Source organism: Aulonocara stuartgranti (genome assembly GCF_965226115.1).
Source record: "Aulonocara stuartgranti genome assembly, chromosome: 15".
Taxonomy (NCBI): Eukaryota; Metazoa; Chordata; class Actinopteri; order Cichliformes; family Cichlidae; genus Aulonocara; species Aulonocara stuartgranti.
Genome location: NC_138951.1, coordinates 39,995,907 through 40,020,892, shown reverse-complemented (window position 1 = coordinate 40,020,892; position 24,986 = coordinate 39,995,907). Strand labels below are relative to the sequence as shown.

The window sequence follows — 24,986 nt, the reverse complement described above, 5'->3', positions numbered from 1 at the left end:
TAGACACAATTCATGGTGACTTTTGATGTCATTAATGTGAGCTGGCAGTCCCTCTGTATTATGATGAACAATGGTGAAAACCTCTGACCTGCTCAGTGTTTGCCTCACGTGTAGAAGAGGCATCATGTCATCAAGGTTGGCTTGTCTCATGTTCTCAAGCGCTGCAGTGATTTCTGGGTTGGTGAATATTTTTTTCTCCTCCATATCAAGAAGATACAGTCCACTGAGAGACGTCACTCTACTGACAGCTACGTAGGCCATGCCGGGCTCAAAAATGCTCTTAAGAGAGACAACAGCTGATGTAGTTGTCATACCCTGTACCTTATGTATTGTACATGCAAAGGCCAGCTTCACTGGGAACTGTCTTCGTACCACTCCTTTCTGCTTCAGATTCTCCTCTGCTCTCTCAATGTACACCATGTCGTCTGCTGGTGTGCGGTTATTCTTTCCAGATGTCTCATTATCCATTTTAAGTCCAAGCTTGATGATGTGTTGGTCATTTTCAGAGTAAACTACTCTAAGTAGTATTCCAAAAGCTCCATTAACCAAACCATTTTGTATGTCAATGTTTCTGGTGAGCATGACACGAGCTCCTTCTGCAACTTTCAGTGTGTCTGGTAACTCGTTTTTACCTCCTTTCAATGGTCTGTCTTGAAGTGCCATTCTGCCAGTTCTAGGATCTTTTCTATAATCATCTGCATGGATGTCAATGATATGAGTGTGGAGCAGAGCCAGTGTTGAAGAGTTGTGTGCATCCACTTCTTTATTAGTTGCAAAAATGTGCAATGCATCAGTCGGACAATGGGCTGGTTCAGTTATGGCCTGTAACAACAAATTTCTATCTGCTTCACAAAGCTCATCCAACTTTCCTTTTACACGAATTCTGTTCAGCATCTCAGCAAAGACAACATCATCTTTCTGACGCATAATCTCAGTCAGAGTGATCATCTGAAAATGCTCCCGCCACAGGTCGATCTCAGACGGGTCGTGCACACAGAGAGGTTTAGACTGTCGCACTGGGGGTAGCTGATAGAAGTCTCCGACAGCAATGACTGACATGCCTCCAAAGGGTCTCCGAGTCCCTTTGATCTGTTTGAGTCTTGCATCTACATATGCAAACAGATGTCTTGACACCATAGACACTTCGTCAATGACGATTATTTCAGCATTCAAAAGTTCTGATCTGACTTCATCCAGCTGATTGCCAAGTCCCTGAATGGGAGGTTTTAAGCTTCTAGGCAGCTTGAGAAGAGAATGCAGTGTTGTTCCAGAAATGTTAAAAGCTGCAGTCCCAGTGAAAGCAGTTAACAGGACGGTGGGTTTTGATATGTCAACGTCATCTGCATATCTGGGCACTTTGCTCAGTATCTTAGATGCTTCTGAGTAGATGCATTTGATTAGATGTGATTTTCCTGTTCCAGCACCACCATTAATATAAAAGAAAAACTGCTCTGGATTTAGAGCACAGACTCTTTTAATGCACCAGTCTCTAACTGCATAAAATATGCAGGCTTGCTTCTTATTCAGATTTTGAAACATCTGACGTAACAATGTGGGATCAATAGCAGGGGGTTCCCTGATGGCTCTGACTTCTGTTGAAGCATCAGCCTGACGGCTGTAGTCGGGCACATCTTCCTGTTCATTTTCATTGTCTCGCTCTCTTTCTTGTTCGACAAGTGGCAACCTTACGAGATCTGATTCAGGTGCCAGATTACACCATTCGTCAGTCACACCTCTGTTCTGCTCATATTCCTCAACAGCGCTCTCGATCTCCTCACTGTTTTTCTCATATTTTTCTCTGTTTCTTTTGACAATGTGTTGCACGTACTCAAGATGGTCAGTACCTGGTAGCTGTACACAGCCAGCACCATAGAAAGCCTGATAGGTTGGCAACGATGGTGTTTTCAGTTCGTGGTCTGAACGATGAGGAAGGTACAGTTTAAGCAGTCTTCCGTAATATTGCTCTGGATGTTTTTCTTGTGAGCAGCGGTGAAATCTGATGATAGCAGGCTTATTGTTTTTGCGCCTTTGCACAAACCCCATCTCATTGAGAAGGGGCAAAACATCTTTACCTTTTTTCTGTTGGCCATAGACAATCCTGCAAGTAGCAGCAAAGTCTGCCATGCACATCTCCTCATACTCTGGTGTTTCAGGTCTGGCTTTGTATTTGTCATTCAAAGATGTCATCCAAACATTGGAAGACTCAGGTGTTGTGTTGTCCAGAACTGACAGGGGACGACTCATTTTCACAGGATTATCATCAGTTGGAATGAATATTACAGCACGTGAGCATTGCTTCATGTGAAGACCACATGCACGAGCAACACACTCCTGTGCACTGATCTCTCGCTTCTTTGAATATGCCTGCATGACGGCTCTCATTTCATCGCACTCATTTACACTGTCCTTATGGGAGTTCTCAATGACAGTTTTCAGGTACTCAGATAGCCCGCCCTCTTTTTTTGATATATATTTCATTAAATAATTTGCAGCACCAAAAGCATCTAAAACAAAGCTTATGTCGATATTACTGTTCCAGGCTTCAAGCAGATGTGGATTATAGCCGTTTATCCAAGAGTCTTTTGGATCACGCTTTAGTATGATCGTACTCCTCATGTTCATTTTATTCAGGTATCTCTCATATTCTGCATGTGTCAACTTGCATCTTTCCAAGAGCTGCTCTAAACTCATGGAAGCAGTTTCAGGTTCATTCAGCAGCTGGTTCAGTGGTCTGAGCTTGTTCTTTGCCGTTTCTACTTCCAGTGCATCATCCTCACTGGGTCTTGTGATCATTGTCTCATTGCAGGGTGGTTTGGGAAAACCAAAACGGCACCCGGAGCTTAAACTCCTAAAGCACGTCTTTGTGTGGTTCTTACTGTGTTTTTGCACTTCTGTTACTTTTTTGTACAGTTCAGGTTGTTTATGTGGATCAGGCAGCTGAGCTGTGATGTATTTGTTTATAAAATCAAGAACAGTTTGCTCATCATCCTCCTCAAACACAGGAGCACCTTCTACCCACAGGAGGCAGTGTATGTGTGGGCTTCCTCTGTGCTGAAACTCAACTCTGTAAAAGTAGTCAATGACTTTGCCAAGTGGCTCTGCGGGAGATAAGAGTAAATCTCTGAATAATGCTTCAACTCTCTTGTCAAACATGCGCATTGTTGTGACAGGATTGCTTCTCAGGATGTCACACTTTGCTGACCAGTCGAGTCCTTCAAAATTCACTTGTTCACCTTGCTGCCTTGTTATTGCCTCGATCACTTCAGGCCAGCGCATTTCAGCAGCTGAAAATGTGCAAAAGAACGTGGGAGTTCCCAACTGTCTGATCATGGCAAAAAGATCTCTTGTTGTTTTCTCCCAATAGGCTGGGGTTCCTCTCAGAGGCTGCATGAATCTCACTGCATCTTTATTTCGCACCAGTTTCTCCACCTCATGTTTATCTTGTAACATGCCTGAGGTTATTTTTCTACCATCTCTGGTCAGAGGCTTTGCCTTCCTTAACTGTACTGTCATGCTGGATGTAGCCAAGTGTATTTCAGTCACAAACTGTGCAAAGAACAAATAGTTTGTGTCTTTGGCAAAACGATCATCAATGCAGAAAAGTCTTGATTTGAAATACCCACTGGGGGATACTTTGATCAGCCTTCTTTCATCAAGTGTGTTTTGGCCTGTAGGAAACTGCACAGGGAAGGCCATGGCCTCCAGTTTAGGTGTTTTGAAAAAACTTATTGGATTGTTTCTCTCTGCAGGAGCAACAGAGTAGATTCCTTCACTGAAACATAATATCTCCTCAGCCACATCAGGGGGCTGCAAACAGGACTCGAGTGCAAAACCACCATTAGTCAGTCCATCTGCTTGCTCTGAATCATCTCTCATCTGTTCATGCGATTGTTCACCATCACAGGGTAACGTGTCAATGTCCTGTTCATTTTTATTTTGTGCTTCACTCAGTGCATTTTTCTCACAGCTGTCAATTTCCATTAAATCAGCCTCATCATAATCGTCCTCATTCATGTTTTCATCATCATCATCATCATCATCTTCATCAGGAAGTGTTGGATCACACAGCTCAGCATCATCTCTGATGCTCACATCCTTATACTGTGGGTGAATCTGCTTGAGTTTATGCAGTGCTTGCACAAGTTTAGACCAGCTTACAGTCTGAAACAGCTGATGACCTTTGTAAGACAAGCGTCTCTTCAGTTTTATTCTCATGACCTGAGAATTAATTCTCAATCGAGGCAATGCTTCAACAGTTTCCTGTACCTCGGATGGGACACAGACCACATTTCCTCTAATTGCTCTTTGTCTGCCTTTGGGAAGAGGAATGATCTTGGCAAATGGTATGCACTTGGCTATGAGATGTCTCTCCAGTATGTTGAGATCAGACAGTTCAGGTGGAATATCAGCAAGATCCAGTTTATTGGCAACAGCAAGTGCTGGCATGGATCCATTTTTAAGATGATCGTGGCAGGTGTGACAAATCCACTCTCTCTTTCTCTCATCAGGCACATTGCACTGCTCATTTCTGCAGTTTTCATCACAATCATGAACATACTTTCCTGTCAAACATGTTGCAACCACATGTGGGTTTTTGACATAATTTGACCTTCTGCAGGGTCGTACTTGGTTTGGAAATGAAGCCTTGAAACATACAGTACATGGGTATGATGGTCCAGCTTTGATTTGTGATTTGAACACAGATATGGCCTCGTTGATCACACTGTTGTCACTCTCTTGGGTTTGTCTGTTCACCCATCTGTATTTCCTTTTTATTTTCATTGCACATCTCATGTTGTGCATAATCCTAAATGCAAGATTACTTTGATACCTGTCTCGCATTAGTTGTTTCATTAGTTGTTTGTGTCTTACTCTGAATGCGTTGTCACGTGCATAACGCTGAGTCACACGAGATCTCTGTCTCTCTCTGAATTCTGGGCTTTCTCGATACCTTTTACTGATATAGCTTTTTTTCTCCTCTCTGAAATCAGTATTCTCATAGTAGCGTCTTTTAATATATTGTTTTTGTTTCTGTCTAACTTTAGCATTCTCACAGTAACGTCTTTTAACATACTGTTGTTGTTTCTGTCTGAATTCTGCATTCTCACAGTAACGTCTTTTAACATACTGTTGTTGTTTTTGTCTAACTTCAGGATTGTTTTTATATGCCCCGCTTGTGCAAGATTTTTTCTTTTCTTTGTACTCTTTATTTGAAGCATACTTTTGTCGTTCTTTCCTTTTTTGGTTTTCTTTTCTCTGATTTCTGGGTTTCTCTGATGCCATTAATCTTCTTTTCATTTTGTGCCTTTGTTGTTTGTTAACTTTTTTCAGTTTTTGTAAAACTATATCAGAAAGGTCACAGGCAGCAACATTTTTTATTGCAGCATTTGATTGGCATGAAAAAACATCATTTGATGGAAGCAAATTTAATTCACTGCATAGTTCTTCAGTTGGTATATTAGGAGGTTCATTCTGATCTTCATATGGTGTGAACTGAGTCATGCGGACTTCTTTTTGTTTCACCAGTGGCGTGTAAATGGACATTTGACAAAAGATGTTCTCAGTCAGACCAGTGGTTGTGTTTCTCCTTGGAGTAGAGGAGTTTGCTTCAGTTGTATCAGAGTGAGTAGGTCCCACAGCAGTGGCAGCTGTTGGTCTGCAGACTGTGTCTGTGATAGTATCACTCAGGTTGACTGTGCTCATACTGTAGAACTGCACAGGCTTCAGTTCATAGGTACAAGAAGGTGATATCTCCATCCCTTCATAAGAATCCTGGAGCCTCTTAATCATGTCACTGAGGAGTGTGAATTTCACCATCACAGCCGTACCACGGTCACGTGACCATAGTGCTAGAGGAAGACCACTGGCTGTTCTGGAGTGTGGATCAAAGAAACCATATTTGCCTGATGTGGATCTGAACACTGCGATACACAATCCACTCATAATCAATAAGGCATACTGCACATCTGACAACAGGCAGCTCAGTCCTGCTTCTAAGCTGAGAAAGGTATCTACTGCCTCCTCTGGAGGTTCTTCAAATGTCCCATACCGGGAAGGCTGTGTCATGTCGACATGATACATAGACCTGCGAGCATCAACTTTGTCTGGCAGCTCATCGGTAGCCAAATGAATATTTTTAGGAAATCTTTTCTTGGCCTCTTTGTACATCACATCACCTTTATCCAAGACCAGATTAAGGTCAGCTGTAGTCATGTTATCATTCTCATGAAGGAAAGCAAGAAATGTGAGTGAGTTACATGTGCACTGCTTGTTTCTGGAGTCTCCATATTTGGGATGAGCCTGGCTGTGAGATGCACAGATATGTGTAACAGAGGGCTGGTTTTCAAAGTTCACTCTTTCTGCATGAGATGGTCCTGCCACATCACTGTGACGGCCTCTTTTTACAATATCAGCATAACCCACCTGTGGGGCACTTGACACCTCAGGTTGGTCTCTATGGTTTACCTGATGATCATTAAATTCATGCTGCAATCCAATCTTTACAGCATCTGCATAGGATACCTGTTGTACATGTGCAGGAACATGTTGACCTGCCTGTTTGACACCATCAGCATTGGTCTTTGCAGACACAAAGTCTTCTGCAGAGCTCTGAGGAAAATCACACTCAGCTTGTTCACATGTTGGTACTTCATGAAACTCATGGAACTTCTTCCAGCGTTGTTTTGCAGCTTGTGACTTTTTCTGCTTCCTTGGCATTTTTACACAAGTGTTTCTCTTAGTCTTTAGAAAATATGTTTATAAAATAAGAGTGGCACACAGCAGATGTTCTCTTTGTCTTTATATTTCAGTTTTTATTTCTCAGAAACAGATGTCTTTGTTTGTTTGACAGTTTGTCAGTCGAGAGAATAATATGCACTCTCTTTATTGGCTTGGCACAACTTAGCAGCAAGCGCAAAGTGAAAAACAGCTAGAGAGAAAATTTAGAAGAGAGAACAGACAGAGCAGGAGAAACACGGCTGGGAAATCACAATCAAACCGTGAATTAGAGTTTTCTTTATTTGTTTAGTTTGTTCTCAGGTAGAGGCAATATGCACTCTTTATTGCTTTAATGGCTTGGCATTTTTCAGCAGCAAGCCAAGAGTGAAAAACAGGTAGAGAGAAAATTTAGCAGAGAGAACAGACAGAGCAGGAGAGACACGGCTTTAAATCAAACCGCAGAGTTTTCTTTGTTTGTTCAGTTTGTTCTCAGGTTGAGGCAAAATATGCACTCTTTATTGCTTTATTGGCTTGTGCATTTTTCAGCAGCAAGCCAAAGAGTGAAAAACAGGTAGAGAGAAAATTTAGCAGAGAGAACAGACAGAGCAGGAGAGACACGGCTTTAAATCAAACCGCAATAAGATTCTTGGTTTGGCAAAATTTCTCACAAACCACAGGGTGAAATACAGATGGAAAGAAGGCAGAGACAACAGGTGGAGTAGGACAGAAGATAGAGGGGTTGGGGGGTTGGGATGTGAGATAGAAGACTGGAGATCTGGTCCTTGTTCTTCTTCTGCACACTGTGAACAAAAAACAAGAAAAAAAAATAATTTTAATAAAATTATATTACATGGTAATTGTATGAACTAATTGTGACTACTGAAAAAGGACAAAACAAATATTCAAGCTAAACTGTTGTCGGCTGCCATGTGCAAAAAGTTGCACAATTTGGCACTTTTTAAAAGAATAAATATTTAATTAAATTCAGCAATAATATTTTTAAATACAAATATGATTGAGTGAATTGTTAACTAATCACATGTAATGTGCAAAAATGTACGAAAAAAATATTTTAGCCCAATTGTTAAGCTGAACTTATGTGTATTTATTATAAAAATGTGTTTAAAAGGTCTAGCACAAAGTTTGAACCCATCACTTTAAAGCTTATATTAGTCAGACTCTTTTTTTAAAATTTTGGTGTACTTCTCTAACAGTATGTGCACACCTACCAGGCAAAGCACAGATGTGAGTCAAGTTCCTGAAAGTGTAAGACAAGAAATAACATGTTAGTTGTCTGTACAGTGTTATCAGACTAACAAAAAAACAAAGCCCACACGACATGATACACTGAACTTATAGTCAGCAGGGTAATTATAGAGTAATATAGCACACCAGCTGATACAGCAGCCATTTTATAATTCAAACTAATTAACTGAAGTATTTATTTAAGTACTTATATAAGGCTACTGTTAGACTGTTACTAGCCTTAGCATCGCTGCTAACGCTAGCAGGAATGCTAGCGTTAGCACTTCAGTTAGTGTTAGCACTGCTGGTAGAACTAGCACTCTTACTGTTAAAACTGAGGCACAATGGCAATAATAAAGCTCATTTGTTACTTTTGTCTCACTGACCGCCAATAAATATCACAGGAATATCACAGGAATATTCTTTTTGTCAGTTAAAAACTGCTAAGGCTAGTGTTGGCACTATAGCTAGCGTTAGCATTGATGCTAGCATTAGCATCGAAGCTAGCATTAGCACTGCTACTAACAGCAAAAGTCATGAAGTACTCTTACTGTTAAAACTGAGGCACAATGGCAATAATAAATCTCATTTGTTACTTTTGTCTCACTGACCGCCAATAAATATCACAGGAATATCACAAGAATATTCTTTTTGTCAGTTAACAACTGCTAAGGCTAGTGTTAGCACTATAGCTAGCATTAGCATTGAAGCTAGCGTTAGCACTGCTGCTAACAGCAAAAGTCATAAACCTATATAAATGGTAGCAAAGGTTATTCTTTTTTTGCTTTCTTTATTCTTTGAACTCTGTTGAACTTTAAAAAGACTTGATATGTGAGTTTAAATGTCAAACATGTATTTTTACCATAAAATTAAAACAGTGCTGTACTGAGTGTATTGTACTTACCACAGCAGAGAGCAAAGCGGAATGACGGCAGTTGGTGCAGTGATTAGTTAAAGACTGATGAGGCGTTCAGGTGGTGCTTGGAAATTTGAGCATCAGTTTGAACATCAATAATGAGCATATATATTTCTCTGTCATAGAGAGACAGAGAAAAAATACACAAGACTCACCAGCATACAAATTGGTACTTTTTCTCTTTATGTCACTCATTCACTTATACTCAGGAAAGAGGGCAACTGGCATTAAATTAGCAAATAAAAAGTATGTCATCTTGAACTGTTTTATGGATTTTATTTTAAGACTACTTTGAGCGTATTCGTGGGGAGATAAACTATACAGACTAAAAACAGAGACATTAAATGAGATTCGATTATTTAAAATGTGGGAAAATACACTACAGACAGGTAGATGCTGTGAGCTTTAATTATCCAGTCAGAAAAGATTATTTTAAAGTCATCAACTGACTAAAACTGCCGAGGTATGAAAAACCTGTGTGGAGAAGACAAGTCCACCAATACACAATCAACTTGAATTTAACAGGGCAATAATTCAGGGCTCTATTCAGTTAGCCTATATTAACTACTGACATACTGTTAATCTGTGGCAAAAGCCTGTCAAACCTGTCTTATTGTACCTATTGAAAAAGTTAATCTTACTACAACTGCTTAGATGTAACACACATTTTTGATTTAATCTTGGCAGAGTGAGAGACAGAGCTCGTTAAGCAGGCAGGTGTGAGCCTGGTTGCTATAGTGACTGCACCCAAGGGCTCCATACACACGGACACAGACATGCACCTCACTTTTGCTGCTTAAAATGAACAGAAAAGTCAGGCCGAAACAAATCGCTCCCAAATGAAAAGTAAAAGTCGTATTGACAAAATTCTTTCACCGTGAGCGACAGCAATGTCTAGTCTACCTAATTCTCAGTTTTCATGCCTGTGGAGCTTATTATATGGACGTGGTGACAGTGGAAAGACACCATGCTCTTCTGATTTTCAAACGAACCTTCTGAGCCATTTTAACATTAGAGTCTATGGAAGAGTTGGAGGGAGGAGGCTGTGCATTGGTGACATTTATGAAAGAACCATAACACCTAGTACAATAGTAAACACATTGGATGAAAGAGGACAGCCATGGCTACGTTTTGAGGGTAAAATCATACCTGTAGAGCAAACGCTGCGGACACAGCAGCAGTTTTAAAAAAGATTTTAAGATTAATTTTTTTGCTCCTCTCACTCTAGCAGTTGAGCTGCCTCACTCTAGCCCCAACATTCCGTCCCATACACACCCATTATAAACTCTGAAACGGGTGAAAAAACATCATGAAACTTAAACTGGAACTGAAGAAAAAGTATAATAGATATTGAAAAGATAAATACAAGTTGAATAGTTGAATGTCTTGTCTTCGTTTTAAAGTTTGAATGGTGGCTCTATGTCAACGTATGTGGAAGTAGTAGGAGTTTAAAAATGAGTAAGTTGAATGAGAATTTGAAGGGTCTCCCCATTGAAATACATGGGAAATTTTTGTTGAATAAAGTTGAATAAAATTAAAAATATAAATGTTAAAAATGAGAAAAGTAGAAGCAGTCATGTCCAAAAGAAGAGGAATCTAATGGTGTTTGAATGGTTTTTCTAAGTTGAACGGTTTTGAAGGAGTAGGAGTACAAAAAACGTACGGAATAGATAAAATAGAACTAGAAAGTGCATTTTCTGAAGAAACTGCAGTGTGAATGCTTGAATCTGAATGTATGCACTGAAATGAATTAATTGCTGAATTTTGAGTTAAAAATATTGAATGAGATTAAAAAAAAACAAAAAAAACCCGAATTTAACCTGAAAACAAAGGTGCTGAACTGCTAAAAGCTGAAGGTTACACAGAAGAAGGAGTTGGAAAAAAACTGAAAATGTTTTAAATGTAAATTAGAAAACCCTAAGAAATGAGAAAAGAACATTTAGAGTCAGAAAACATCTGAATGAATATCAAAAGGTCATATTCTTTGAATCACTGAATGACTCAAATGTGATCCCTCCACTTTGATCCACACAGTTTAAAAAGTTTAAATGCCTGAGCTTTGAAAGACACGGTGTTGGAAAGAGAACAATAATGGCGACAATTTGAGGGTAAAATGATGGCTGTAACACTGTGGACACAGCAGCAGTTGAAAGAGAAGTGCTTAAGATGAATCTTGGCACAGTGGCAGGCAGAGCTCGTTAAGCAGGCAGGTGTGAGCCTGGTTGCTATAGTGACTGCACCCAATGGCTCCATACACACGTACACAGACATGCACCTCACTTTTGCTGCTTAAAATGAACAGAAAAGTCAGGCCCAAACAAATTCTTCCCAAATGAAAAGTACATGTCGTATTGACAAAATTCTTTCACCGTGAGCGACAGCCATGTCTAGTCTACCTAATTCTCAGTTTTCATGCCTGTGGAGTTTATTATATGGACGTGGTGACAGTGTAAAGACACCATGCTCTTCTGATTTTCAAACGAACCTTCTGAGCCATTTTAACATTAGAGTCTATGGAAGAGTTGGAGGGAGGAGGCTGTGCATTGGTGACATTTATGAAAGAACCATAACACCTAGTACAATAGTAAACACATTGGATGAAAGAGGACAGCCATGGCTACGTTTTGAGGGTAAAATCATACCTGTAGAGCAAACGCTGCGGACACAGCAGCAGTTTTAAAAAATATTTTAAGATTAATTTTTTTGCTCCTCTCACTCTAGCAGTTGAGCTGCCTCACTCTAGCCCCAACATTCCGTCCCATACACACCCATTATAAACTCTGAAACGGGTGAAAAAACATCATGAAACTTAAACTGGAACTGAAGAAAAAGTATAATAGATATTGAAAAGATAAATACAAGTTGAATAGTTGAATGTCTTGTCTTCGTTTTAAAGTTTGAATGGTGGCTCTATGTCAATGTATGTGGAAGTAGTAAGAGTTTAAAAATGAGTAAGTTGAATGAGGATTTGAAGGGTCTCCCCATTGAAATACATTATAAATTTTTGTTGAATAAAGTTGAATAAAATTAAAAATATAAATGTTAAAAATATGAAAAATAGAAGCAGTGTTGTCCAAAAGAATAGGAATCTAACGGTGTTTGAATGGTTTTTCTAAGTTGAACGGTTTTGAAGTTATAGGATTACAAAAAACGTACGGAATACAGAATAAAATATAATAACTAGAAAGTGCATTTTCTGAAGAAACTGCAGTGTGAATGCTTGAATCTGAATGTATGCACTGAAATGAATTAATTGCTGAATTTTGAGTTAAAAATATTGAATGAGATTAAAAAAAACAAAAAAAACAAATGAATTTAACCTGAAAACAAAGGTGCTGAACTGCTAAAAGCTGAAGGTTACACAGAAGAAGGAGTTGGAAAAAAACTGAAAATGTTTTAAATGTAAATTAGAAAACCCTAAAAATGAGAAAAGAAGATTTAGAGTCAGAAAACATCTGAATGAATATTAAAAGGTCATATTCTTTGAATCACTGAATGACTCAAATGTGATCCCTCCACTTTGATCCACACAGTTTAAAAAGTTTAAATGCCTGAGCTTTGAAAGATACGGTGTTGGAAAGAGAACAATAATGGCGACGTTTTGAGGGTAAAATGATGGCTGTGACACTGTGGACACAGCAGCAGTTGAAAGAGAAGTGCTTAAGATGAATCTTGGTACAGTGGCAGGCAGAGCTCGTTAAGCAGGCAGGTGTGAGCCTGGTTGCTATAGTGACCGCACCCAATGGCTCCATACACACGCACACAGACATGCACCTCACTTTTGCTGCTTAAAATGAACAGAAAAGTCAGGCCGAAACAAATCGTTCCCATATGAAAAGTACAAGTCGTATTGACGAAATTCTTTCACCGTGAGCGACAGCAATGTCTAGTCTACCAAATTCTCAGTTTTCATGCCTGTGGAGTTTATTATATGGACGTGGTGACAGTGGAAAGACACCATGCTCTTCTGATTTTCAAACGAACCTTCTGAGCCATTTTAACATTAGAGTCTATGGAACAGTTGGAGGGAGGAGGCTGTGCATTGGTGACATTTATGAAAGAACCATAACACCTAGGACAATAGTAAACACATTGGATGAAAGAGGACAGCGATGGCTACGTTTTGAGGGTAAAATCATACCTGTAGAGCAAACGCTGCGGACACAGCAGCAGTTTTAAAAAATATTTTAAGATTAATTTTTTTGCTCCTCTCACTCTAGCAGTTGAGCTGTCTCACTCTAGCCCCAACATTCCGTCCCATACACACCCATTATAAACTTTGAAACGGGTGAAAAAACATCATGAAACTTAAACTGGAACTGAAGAAAAAGTATAATAGATATTGAAAAGATAAATACAAGTTGAATAGTTGAATGTCTTGTCTTCGTTTTAAAGTTTGAATGGTGGCTCTATGTCAATGTATGTGGAAGTAGTAAGAGTTTAAAAATGAGTAAGTTGAATGAGGATTTGAAGGGTCTCCCCATTGAAATACATTATAAATTTTTGTTGAATAAATTTGAATAAAATTAAAAATAAAAATGTTAAAAATGAGAAAAATAGAAGCAGTGTTGTCCAAAAGAATAGGAATCTAACGGTGTTTGAATGGTTTTTCTAAGTTGAACGGTTTTGAAGGAGTAGGACTACAAAAAACGTACGGAATAGATAAAATATAATAATAATAATAAAGATTAGAAGAACAATACTGTGAATGCTTTTCAAGCATTCACACTAACTAGAAAGTGCATTTTCTGAAGAAACTGCAGTGTGAATGCTTGAATCTGAATGTATGCACTGAAATGAATTAATTGCTGAATTTTGAGTTAAAAATATTGAATGAGATAAAAAAAACAAAAAAAAAAAAACGAATTTAACCTGAAAACAAAAGTGCTGAACTGCTAAAAGCTGAAGGTTACACAGAAGAAGAAGTTGGAAAAAAGCTGAAAATGTTTTAATTGTAAATTAGAAAAACCTAAGAAATGAGAAAGGAACATTTAGAGTCAGAAAACATCTGAATGAATATTAAAAGGTCATATTCTTTGAATCACTGAATGACTAAAATGTGATCCCTCCACTTGGATCCACACAGTTTAAAAAGTTTACATCTCTGAGCTTTGAAAGACAAGATGTTGGAAAAAGAACAACGATGGCGACGTTTTGAGGGTAAAATGATGGCTGTAACACTGTGGACACAGCAGCAGTTGAAAGAGAAGTGTTTAAGATGAATCTTGGCAGAGTGAGAGAGAGAGCTCGTTAAGCAGGCAGGTGTGAGCCTGGTTGCTATAGTGACCGCACCCAAGGGCTCCATACACACGGACACAGACATGCACCTCACTTTTGCTGCTTAAAATGAACAGAAAAGTCAGGCCGAAACAAATCGTTCCCAAATTAAAAGTACAAGTCGTATTGACAAAATTCTTTCACCGTGAGCGACAGCAACTTCTAGTCTACTGAATTCTCAGTTTTCATGCCTGTGGAGTTTATTATATGGACGTGGTGACAGTGGAAAGACACCATGCTCTTCTGATTTTCAAACGAACCTTCTGAGCCATTTTAACATTAGAGTCTATGGAAGAGTTGGAAGGAGGAGGCTGTGCATTGGTGACATTTATGAAAGAACCGTAACACCTAGGACAATAGTAAACACATTGGATGAAAGAGGACAGCCATGGCTACGTTTTGAGGGTAAAATCATACCTGTAGAGCAAACGCTGCGGACACAGCAGCAGTTTTAAAAAATATTTTAAGATTAATTTTTTTGCTCCTCTCACTCTAGCAGTTGAGCTGTCTCACTCTAGCCCCAACATTCCGTCCCATACACACCCATTATAAACTCTGAAACGGGTGAAAAAACATCATGAAACTTAAACTGGAACTGAAGAAAAAGTATAATAGATATTGAAAAGATAAATACAAGTTGAATAGTTGAATGTCTTGTCTTCGTTTTAAAGTTTGAATGGTGGCTCTATGTCAATGTATGTGGAAGTAGTAAGAGTTTAAAAATGAATAAGTTGAATGAGAATTTGAAGGGTCTCCCCATTGAAATACATGGGAAATTTTGGGAAATTGTTGTTGAATAAAGTTGAATAAAATTAAAAATATAAATGTTAAAAATATGAAAAATAGAAGCAGTGTTGTCCAAAAGAATAGGAATCTAACGGTGTTTGAATGGTTTTTCTAAGTTGAACGGTTTTGAAGGAGTAGGATTACAAAAAACGTACGGAATAGATAAAATATAATAATAATAATAATAAAGATTCGAATAACAATACTGTGAATGCTTTTCAAGCATTCACACTAATAATAATAACTAGAAAGTGCATTTTCTGAAGAAACTGCAGTGTGAATGCTTGAATCTGAATGTATGCACTGAAATGAATTAATTGCTGAATTTTGAGTTAAAAATATTGAATGAGATTAAAAAAAACCAAAAAAAAACCGAATTTAACCTGAAAACAAAGGTGCTGAACTGCTAAAAGCTGAAGGTTACACAGAAGAAGGAGTTGGAAAAAAACTGAAAATGTTTTAAATGTAAATTAGAAAACCCTAAGAAATGAGAAAAGAACATTTAGAGTCAGAAAACATCTGAATGAATATTAAAAGGTCATATTCTTTGAATCACTGAATGACTCAAATGTGATCCCTCCACTTTGATCCACACAGTTTAAAAAGTTTAAATGCCTGAGCTTTGAAAGATACGGTGTTGGAAAGAGAACAATAATGGCGACAATTTGAGGGTAAAATGATGGCTGTAACACTGTGGACACAGCAGCAGTTGAAAGAGAAGTGCTAAAGATGAATCTTGGTACAGTGGCAGGCAGAGCTCGTTAAGCAGGCAGGTGTGAGCCTGGTTGCTATAGTGACTGCACCCAATGGCTCCATACACACGTACACAGACATGCGCCTCACTTTTGCTGCTTAAAATGAACAGAAAAGTCAGGCCGAAACAAATCGCTCCCAAATGAAAAGTAAAAGTCGTATTGACGAAATTCTTTCACCGTGAGCGGCAGCAATGTCTAGTCTACCTAATTCTCAGTTTTCATGCCTGTGGAGTTTATTATATGGACGTGGTGACAGTGTAAAAACACCATGCTCTTCTGATTTTCAAACCAACCTTCTGAGCCGTTTTAACATTAGAGTCTATGGAAGAGTTGGAGGGAGGAGGCTGTGCATTGGTGACATTTATGAAAGAACCATAACACCTAGTACAATAGTAAACACATTGGATGAAAGAGGACAGCCATGGCTACGTTTTGAGGGTAAAATCATACCTGTAGAGCAAACGCTGTGGACACAGCAGCAGTTTTAAAAAAGATTTTAAGATTAATTTTTTTGCTCCTCTCACTCTAGCAGTTGAGCTGCCTCACTCTAGCCCCAACATTCCGTCCCATACACACCCATTATAAACTCTGAAACGGGTGAAAAAACATCATGAAACTTAAACTGGAACTGAAGAAAAAGTATAATAGATATTGAAAAGATAAATACAAGTTGAATAGTTGAATGTCTTGTCTTCGTTTTAAAGTTTGAATGGTGGCTCTATGTCAATGTATGTGGAAGTAGTAAGAGTTTAAAAATGAGTAAGTTGAATGAGGATTTGAAGGGTCTCCCCATTGAAATACATTATAAATTTTTGTTGAATAAAGTTGAATAAAATTAAAAATATAAATGTTAAAAATATGAAAAATAGAAGCAGTGTTGTCCAAAAGAATAGGAATCTAACGGTGTTTGAATGGTTTTTCTAAGTTGAACGGTTTTGAAGGAGTGAGATGTCAAAAAACGTACGGAATATATAATAATAATAACTAGAAAGTGCATTTTCTGAAGAAACTGCAGTGTGAATGCTTGAATCTGAATGTATGCACTGAAATGAATTAATTACTGAATTTAAGTTAAAAATCTTGAATGAGATTAAAAAAACCCCCCGAATTTAACCTGAAAACAAAAGTGCTGAACTGCTAAAAGCTGAAGGTTACACAGAAGAAGAAGTTGGAAAAAAGCTGAAAATGTTTTAATTGTAAATTAGAAAAACCTAAGAAATGAGAAAAGAACATTTAGAGTCAGAAAACATCTGAAAGAATATTAAAAGGTCATATTCTTTGAATCACTGAATGACTAAAATGTGATCCCTCCACTTGGACCCACACAGTTTAAAAAGTTTACATCTCTGAGCTTTGAAAGACAAGATGTTGGAAAAAGAACAACGATGGCGACGTTTTGAGGGTAAAATGATGGCTTTAACACTGTGGACACAGCAGCAGTTGAAAGAGAAGTGTTTAAGATGAATTTTGGCAGAGTGGCAGAGAGAGCTCGTTAAGCAGGCAGGTGTGAGCCTGGTTGCTATAGTGACCGCACCCAATGGCTCCATACACACGGACACAGACATGCACCTCACTTTTGCTGCTTAAAATGAACAGAAAAGTCAGGCCGAAACAAATCGCTCCCAAATGAAAAGTAAAAGTCGTATTGACAAAATTCTTTCACTGTGAGCGACAGCAATGTCTAGTCTACCTAATTCTCAGTTTTCATGTCTGTGGAGTTTATTATATGGACGTGGTGACAGTGGAAAGACACCATGCTCTTCTGATTTTCAAACGAACCTTCTGAGCCATTTTAACATTAGAGTCTATGGAAGAGTTGGAGGGAGGAGGCTGTGCATTGGTGACATTTATGAAAGAACCATAACACCTAGTACAATAGTAAACACATTGGATGAAAGAGGACAGCGATGGCTACGTTTTGAGGGTAAAATCATACCTGTAGAGCAAACGCTGCGGACACAGCAGCAGTTTTAAAAAAGATTTTAAGATTAATTTTTTTGCTCCTCTCACTCTAGCAGTTGAGCTGTCTCACTCTAGCCCCAACATTCCGTCCCATACACACCCATTATAAATTTTGAAACGGGTGAAAAAACATCATGAAACTTAAACTGGAACTGAAGAAAAAGTATAATAGATATTGAAAAGATAAATACAAGTTGAATAGTTGAATGTCTTGTCTTCGTTTTAAAGTTTGAATGGTGGCTCTATGTCAATGTATGTGGAAGTAGTAAGAGTTTAAAAATGAGTAAGTTGAATGAGAATTTGAAGGGTCTCCCCATTGAAATACATGGGAAATTTTTGTTGAATAAAGTTGAATAAAATTAAAAATATAAATGTTAAAAATGAGAAAAATAGAAGCAGTCATGTCCAAAATAATAGGAATCTAACGGTGTTTGAATGGTTTTTCTAAGTTGAACGGTTTTGAAGGAGTTAGATGCCAAAAAACGTACGGAAGATGATATAATAATAAAGATTAGAAGAACAATACTGTGAATGCTTTTCAAGCATTCACACTAATAATAAAGATTAGAATAACAATACTGTGAATGCTTTTCAAGCATTCACACTAATAATAATAATAAAGATTAGAATAACAATACTGTGAATGCTTTTCAAGCATTCACACTAATAATAAAGATTAGAAGAACAATACTGTGAATGCTTTTCAAGCATTCACACTAATAATAAAGATTAGAAGAACAATACTGTGAATGCTTTTCAAGCATTCACACTAACTAGAAAGTGCATTTTCTGAAGAAACTGCAGTGTGAATGCTTGAATCTGAATGTATGCACTGAAATGAATTAATTGCTGAATTTTGAGTTAAAAATTTTGAATGAGATAAAAAATAAAAAAAAAAACAACCTGAATTTAACCTGAAAACAACAGTGCTGAACTGCTAAAAGCTGAAGGTTACACAGAAGAAGAAGTTGGAAAAAAGCTGAAAATGTTTTAATTGTAAATTAGAAAAACCTAAGAAATGAGAAAAGAATATTTAGAGTCAGAAAACATCTGAAAGAATATTAAAAGGTCATATTCTTTGAATCACTGAATGACTAAAATGTGATCCCTCCACTTGGACCCACACAGTTTAAAAAGTTTACATCTCTGAGCTTTGAAAGACAAGATGTTGGAAAAAGAACAACGATGGCGACGTTTTGAGGGTAAAATGATGGCTTTAACACTGTGGACACAGCAGCAGTTGAAAGAGAAGTGTTTAAGATGAATCTTGGCAGAGTGAGAGAGAGAGCTCGTTAAGCAGGCAGGTGTGAGCCTGGTTGCTATAGTGACTGCACCCAAGGGCTCCATACACACGTACACAGACATGCACCTCACTTTTGCTGCTTAAAATGAACAGAAAAGTCAGGCCGAAACAAATCGCTCCCAAATGAAAAGTAAAAGTCGTATTGACGAAATTCTTTCACCGTGAGCGACAGCAATGTCTAGTCTACCTAATTCTCAGTTTTCATGTCTGTGGAGTTTATTATATGGACGTGGTGACAGTGGAAAGACACCATGCTCTTCTGATTTTCAAACGAACCTTCTGAGCCATTTTAACATTAGAGTCTATGGAAGAGTTGGAAGGAGGAGGCTGTGCATTGGTGACATTTATGAGAGAACCGTAACACCTAGGACAATAGTAAACACATTGGATGAAAGAGGACAGCCATGGCTACGTTTTGAGGGTAAAATCATACCTGTAGAGCAAACGCTGCGGACACAGCAGCAGTTTTAAAAAAGATTTTAAGATTAATTTTTTTGCTCCTCTCACTCTAGCAGTTGAGCTGCCTCACTCTAGCCCCAACATTCCGTCCCATACACACCCATTATAAACTCTGAAACGGCTGAAAAAACATCATGAAACTTAAACTGGAACTGAAGAAAAAGTATAATAGATATTGAAAAGATAAATACAAGTTGAATAGTTGAATGTCTTGTCTTCGTTTTAAAGTTTGAATGGTGGCTCTATGTCAATGTATGTGGAAGTAGTAAGAGTTTAAAAATGAGTAAGTTGAATGAGAATTTGAAGGGTCTCCCCATTGAAATACATGGGAAATTTTTGTTGAATAAAGTTGAATAAAATTAAAAATATAAATGTTAAAAATGAGAAAATTAGAAGCAGTCATGTCCAAAATAATAGGAATCTAACGATGTTTGAATGGTTTTTCTAAGTTGAACGGTTTTGAAGGAGTAGGCTTTCAAAAAACGTACGGAAAAATAATAAAATATAATAATAATAAAGATTAGAAGAACAATACTGTGAATGCTTTTCAAGCATTCACACTAATAATAAAGATTAGAAGAACAATACTGTGAATGCTTTTCAAGCATTCACACTAATAATAATAAAGATTCGAATAACAATACTGTGAATGCTTTTCAAGCATTCACACTAACTAGAAAGTGCATTTTCTGAAGAAACTGCAGTGTGAATGCTTGAATCTGAATGTATGTACTGAAATGAATTAATTGCTGAATTTTGAGTTAAAAATATTGAATGAGATTAAAAAAAAACAACAAAAAAACCCCGAAATTAACCTGAAAACAAAGGTGCTGAACTGCTAAAAGCTGAAGGTTACACAGAAGAAGAAGTTGGAAAAAAACTGAAAATGTTTTAAATGTAAATTAGAAAACCCTAAGAAATGAGAAAAGAACATTTAGAGTCAGAAAACATCTGAATGAATATTAAAAGGTCATATTCTTTGAATCACTGAATGACTAAAATCTGATCCCTCTGCTTGGATCCACACAGTTTAAAAAATGTAAAAGTCTGAGCTTTGAAAAACAGTGTTGGAAAGAGAACAACGATGGCTACGTTTTGAGGGTAAAATGATGGCTGTGACACTGTGGACACAGCAGCAGTTGAAAGAGAAGTGTTTAAGTTGAATTTTGGCAGAGTGGCAGGCAGAGCTCGTTAAGCAGGCAGGTGTGAGCCTGGTTGCTATAGTGACCGCACCCAATGGCTCCATACACACGCACACAGACATGCACCTCACTTTTGCTGCTTAAAATGAACAGAAAAGTCAGGCCGAAACAAATCGCTCCCAAATGAAAAGTAAAAGTCGTATTGACAAAATTCTTTCACCGTGAGCGACAGCAATGTCTAGTCTACCTAATTCTCAGTTTTCATGCCTGTGGAGCTTATTATATGGACGTGGTGACAGTGGAAAGACACCATGCTCTTCTGATTTTCAAACCAACCTTCTGAGCCATTTTAACATTAGAGTCTATGGAAGAGTTGGAGGGAGGAGGCTGTGCATTGGTGACATTTATGAAAGAACCATAACACCTAGTACAATAGTAAACACATTGGATGAAAGAGGACAGCCATGGCTACGTTTTGAGGGTAAAATCATACCTGTAGAGCAAACGCTGCGGACACAGCAGCAGTTTTAAAAAATATTTTAAGATTAATTTTTTTGCTCCTCTCACTCTAGCAGTTGAGCTGCCTCACTCTAGCCCCAACATTCCGTCCCATACACACCCATTATAAACTCTGAAACGGGTGAAAAAACATCATGAAACTTAAACTGGAACTGAAGAAAAAGTATAATAGATATTGAAAAGATAAATACAAGTTGAATAGTTGAATGTCTTGTCTTCGTTTTAAAGTTTGAATGGTGGCTCTATGTGAACGTATGTTGAAGTAGTAAGAGTTTAAAAATGAGTAAGTTGAATGAGAATTTGAAGGGTCTCCCCATTGAAATACATGGGAAATTTTTGTTGAATAAAGTTGAATAAAATTAAAAATATAAATGTTAAAAATGAGAAAAATAGAAGCAATGTTGTCCAAAATAATAGGAATCTAACGATGTTTGAATGGTTTTTCTAAGTTGAACGGTTTTGAAGGAGTAGGCTTTCAAAAAACGTACGGAATACAGAATAAAATATAATAATAAAGATTAGAAGAACAATACTGTGAATGCTTTTCAAGCATTCACACTAATAATAAAGATTAGAATAACAATACTGTGAATGCTTTTCAAGCATTCACACTAATAATAATAATAAAGATTAGAAGAACAATACTGTGAATGCTTTTCAAGCATTCACACTAATTAGAAGTGTTTACAGTGAAGGGAAACCAAGGCTTCCTTGCTTGTCCCTGCACACGACAAGAATACTTATTCTGAATGAATTAAATTTGAAGGTCTGTGAGAAGGTTATGCCAGAACTTAAAGTATTTACTAGACCTGTCCCTCACTAGTCAACAAAATGTTAGTCACTGAGAAGACTCTTTAGCTGTGTATGACCAGAGATCATAGAAAGTCACTGATATTTGCACACTTTAGTAGACTACTAGAAAAAAAAGATGGCAATGTGAAGTGTTCAGGTCTTGAAATAAACTTGTCTTAACCTTGAGACAACTAACAATGAGAATGCAGGATGTAGGCGACTGACATATGCCCTTTTAATTAATGCATTAGAACAGCGGTCCCCAACCTTTTTTGCGCCAAGGACCGGTTTGTGCCCGACAATATTTTCACGGACCGGCCTTTAAGGTGTCGCTTATCCCTTTACAACAAAATAAAACTAGTACCTGTACCGAAAAAAAAGATTTATTCATAACACACGTGAAAAGACCCAGGAAAACCAGGTTAATGAAAAAAAAAAAACGATAACAAAATAACACTAAAAACCCTGAAAACCATACATTTCACACCTGAGTCTCACTCTCGCAGCCCGGTACCAAATGACTCCGGTCCGTGGCCTGGGGGTTGGGGGCCGCTGCATTAGAGGGCTACGCCAGCAGGTAGAGCCTGGAATGTCAGCTAGCCCCTAGTTCCAAAGGAATATGCAACCAGTGTGGCTGCAGCTCTAAGCTCCTGTTGTTTTCTTGTTTATTTGTTAATATTTGGTTGATAGTAAACCTCTTCCTAAACTATTATATGGCAGTCTTCTTTTTAATTAGTAGCTGCTTTAATCACTCGCCTCAAAGTTGAGGGTAGTTTAACCTATAGCCCCCTACTTCGAGTCACAAATGGCAATTTTGCCTGTCATAGCTACAAGTTAGCAATTTCCATGATCATTCTATGGTTTCTGTTATACACATCGCTAAACATCTCTTCTTAATTATGAGCTGAGTTTTGATTGATCACCTGCTTTCAGAGTAAGGGAAATGTATCTCATATTACTTTGATGCACGTTCATAGGCAGGAGACAGCCTTGTAGAAGTTTTTTTTAAGAAACTGTGATTTTCATACAACTGTCTCTAAGAAATTTAAGGGAAAAAAAGAAGAAAAAAAAGCATCCAGTGAGCTGCAGTTCTCTGGGTGAAATTGCCTCGTTGATTGAAGAGGCAAGAGGAAATGACCAGACTGGTTTCAATAGATAGAAATGCAGGAGCACAAAAAACTAATTCATTACAACCAAGGTATGTAAAGGAGAATCTGTGAATGCATAACACCTCAGACGTTGAAGCAGATGGGCAAGAGCAGCAGGAAACCGTACTAAGTGCCACTTCTGTCAGTTAAGAACAGGAAACTGAGGCTACATTGAGCACAGGGTCACCAGAATTAGACAGTGGAAGAATGGAAAAATGCTGCCCGGTCTGATGACGCTCATGTCTTTGCTGCAGCTTTCAGACACTAGACTCAGAATTCTACAAAGAGCATAAGAACTGGATCAATCCTGCCTTGTGTCAACAATTCAGGCTGCTGGTCATTTCTTTTTTTTTCTTTTTGCCATGCTTTTATCCCCTCAGTACCATCGGAGGATCAATAAGTGCCATAATGTCCATGCACCCATGGCGATCAAAGTGTACCTGTCTTCTAATGGGTCTCAGTACTAGCAAGAGTAACGAATAAAATGGCCAGAGAATATAAGACCAGGTAAGAGTAATTTGGAAAGAGGCGAGATGATTGTGTTGTCCACCGAACCAGGCAGCTTTCTGCTCAGAGTAATTGTGTTGACAGGTGCATTGAAATTAGACTGCCAAATGGAATACTTTAGCACAGTAATAGATTTGTGTCGTGAAAGGTTTATTTAAGACACAAACAGGAATCTGATATTGTTGAGTGTTATATGACAGGGACCTGTCAGTAAGCATTGTACTTCATCTGTTCAAGGAAAGTGGTGAGGTTTTGTCTAGATAATATATAACTAGGAAACGCTTGAATGCTTTTTGCGTGTGTGTATCAATTTAGAAGTATTTATAAGAATACTTCTCAATCCTGCAGACATTTTTAAAAGGCTTTATATCGCTGTAGTTTTCTTAGTTAAAGATCGAGGCATTTACTGATCTCTTGCTGTTGCCCTGAGCCCGATACTCGACACATAATACTGTTTGACAGGATGTGTTTGTCGGCAATTTTGGAACTCATTATTGACGTGCAGCATGAGATTGGGTTTTCCAGCTGCCATGGCAATGGCCAAATAGAGTGAAAGCTTTCCCTGAAATATGAAAAGCATTGGGTAACAGTCCCAGTAAACAGCTCTGAGCCACCTAGAAATAGTATCTGTTAGTATGTGAGCATGCATATATGTGTGTGTGTTTGTGAGCATGAGCCAAAAATGAATACTGAATGCTGTAATGACTTGCTTATATGTCGCTATACACTGCTATGTTTTTTATGGTGTAGCTGCATTTTTGATGCAGTGAATAAGTTATAAGGAATAGCACAAGGTGGCATTTCACCGTTTTCCATCTGAAAACAAAAGAAGCTTTGCTGCGAGTGAAAGCTTGGTTCACTTCTTATTAACACTAGCCAGTATCCCCTGTTCCTCAGATTTCTTTTTTCCATCATCACCTGCAACACAGACGTCTTATATGTCAACTTAAAGGCTGTTTTGCCAGCTAAATGACTCAGACCATTGATGTGTTTTTTAACTCTGTGTTAATAATGGGAAGATACTGTATACAACTGAAATGAATAATTCATGCAGACATTCCTTTGTAGAGATTAAAAACAGAATAAGAAGAATTCACACTGTAAACTTAGATAAAGGGGTTTAGAAACAGCTAACGAGCTAGCAACTCTTTGTGAGGCGAAGCAGCTACCTATAAAGTTCTGGGTTTGTCTTCAGAAGTGCCTGCTTAAGCCTAGCTGAGAGCCAACCAGAAAGTGAATTCAAAGGCTTCTGTACACATTATGTGCACCTCCTCTTCGATCGAAATTCCTGTGATTTTCCTCTTGGACGTGACACACTGAAGCCTCTGCTGGTTTACTCTTCCACTGAGGAAGTGACATGTCCTAATTATATAGTCTCGGGGCCCAGAGACACTTAAACATTAACAATTACGTAGGCATAAAATCAGAACATAAAAGGAGAAGAATAACGAGGGCAAG

At 38.0% G+C, this 24,986-nt stretch overlaps 1 protein-coding gene and 1 long non-coding RNA gene across 3 annotated transcripts in view; one reads left to right on the top strand and one right to left on the bottom strand.

The window, feature by feature from the left end:
- The window catches only part of negr1 (neuronal growth regulator 1), a 228,596-nt gene that overhangs the window by 51,732 nt on the left and 151,878 nt on the right, over positions 1 to 24,986 (top strand). The window lies entirely within an intron of this gene.
- LOC309689295 lies at positions 6,786 to 9,057 on the bottom strand. The gene is made up of 3 exons (XR_014271321.1): positions 9,034 to 9,057; positions 7,947 to 8,942; positions 6,786 to 7,517 (listed from the first exon to the last, which is right to left on the bottom strand). It is a non-coding gene; the product is annotated as an uncharacterized lncRNA (long non-coding RNA).